Here is a 1,521-nt window from a genome sequence, read left to right on the forward strand (position 1 = left end):
TTACTTTGTATGGGGATGCCAGTCTCACAAAAGTTGAATGTATATACAGAGACAGAATATACACTAGAGATTTACATTTTAGTGCATATAAATATCCAGCTATTTAGAGACACCTCCACATAAACTCTGAATTCTTCAGGAAATGGTTAATCACTTCAGTGTTAATAATGAGATACGATATAAAAAAATTGAGATTGTATCTACACATTGTACCAGCTAATTGAATGAGCATACATAGTTAGTGACTAACATTTAGTGGAAACAATGAAGAAAATTAAAATTGTATGTTCCTGTTGCATAGTAAAAATTATTAGCTACAAGATAAGATTGTAAAGGAAATAATGGTAATATCTTAACAGTGTAAGTAACTATGCAGAGTAGGGTCTGAGAAAGATACACTATAACCTTTGTTATCCTGGCTTTTGAGCTAATACTTTCAGGATGTGCTGTAGGTGTACATTAAAGAGCCCATCAGATGCCATGATGTGTTTTGTGTTACATTTTGTGACAGTGAATAATCATGTACTGTACTAGACAGTCAGGTTTGTGACTGTGATACTGGAATTAAACAGAGATTGAATGTCTATTATACCGTTCGCTCGGTGGCTTCCTGTTTTGTGTTTACTCTCCAAAACTCTTTATTATCTGTACGTATTATTGCATTTGTTGGTGTTATGGTATCACTGTTTAAAATGGTTAAAATTGTCAAGAGACAAAATTTTAACCATAACAAGCCTAACCTAATTAATGTAAATCAAGAAATTTTCCAAATAGCATGTATGAAATTTACTTGGGAGTTAGGACAGGTTAAACCATACCCCCGGTTGGGATTGAACCCGCGGTCATAGAGTCTCAAAACTCCAGCCCGTCACATTAGCCACTAGACCAGCTAGCCACAATAAGATTCATCCAACTAGGTATATTTCTACACCATAGAAAGGTTAGCACAGGCACCTCTGTGACCACAAATGCAAGTTTTTACAGACGAATCTCCAGCTAGCGTGGCCGTGACGAACTCTAGCTCAAGTCCCTTCACTGCCGTCAACATGACTCAAGAAATCGTAATGACACGATTGCAAACAAACCATACCCCCGGCTGGGATTGAACCCGCGGTCATAGAGTCTCAAAACTCCAGCCCGTCGCGTTCAATCCCGGCCGGGGGTATGGTTTGTTTGCAATCGTGTCATTACGATTTCTTGAGTCATGTTGACGGCAGTGAAGGGACTTGAGCTAGAGTTCGTCACGGCCACGCTAGCTGGAGATTCGTCTGTAAAAACTTGCATTTGTGGTCACAGAGGTGCCTGTGCTAACCTTTCTATGGTGTAGAAATATACCTAGTTGGATGAATCTTATTGTGGCTAGCTGGTCTAGTGGCTAACGCGACGGGCTGGAGTTTTGAGACTCTATGACCGCGGGTTCAATCCCGGCCGGGGGTATGGTTTGTTTGCAATCGTGTCATTACAATTTCTTGAGTCACGTTAGGACAGGTTAATTGTGAAAACAATCTGTTACAAAAAAAA

At 39.7% G+C, this 1,521-nt stretch overlaps 1 long non-coding RNA gene across 1 annotated transcript in view; it reads left to right on the plus strand.

The window, feature by feature from the left end:
• Positions 1–1,145: 1,145 nt before the first annotated feature.
• The window catches only part of LOC128688035 (uncharacterized), a 2,129-nt gene continuing 1,753 nt past the window's right edge, over positions 1,146–1,521 (plus strand). Inside the window, exon 1 of the long non-coding RNA XR_008406945.2 lies at positions 1,146–1,521. This exon is cut by the window's right edge and continues 1,353 nt beyond it. This is a non-coding gene — a long non-coding RNA (uncharacterized lncRNA).

The sequence above is a fragment of the Cherax quadricarinatus genome, chromosome 10 (assembly GCF_038502225.1).
Source record: "Cherax quadricarinatus isolate ZL_2023a chromosome 10, ASM3850222v1, whole genome shotgun sequence".
NCBI classification, from domain to species: domain Eukaryota; kingdom Metazoa; phylum Arthropoda; class Malacostraca; order Decapoda; family Parastacidae; genus Cherax; species Cherax quadricarinatus.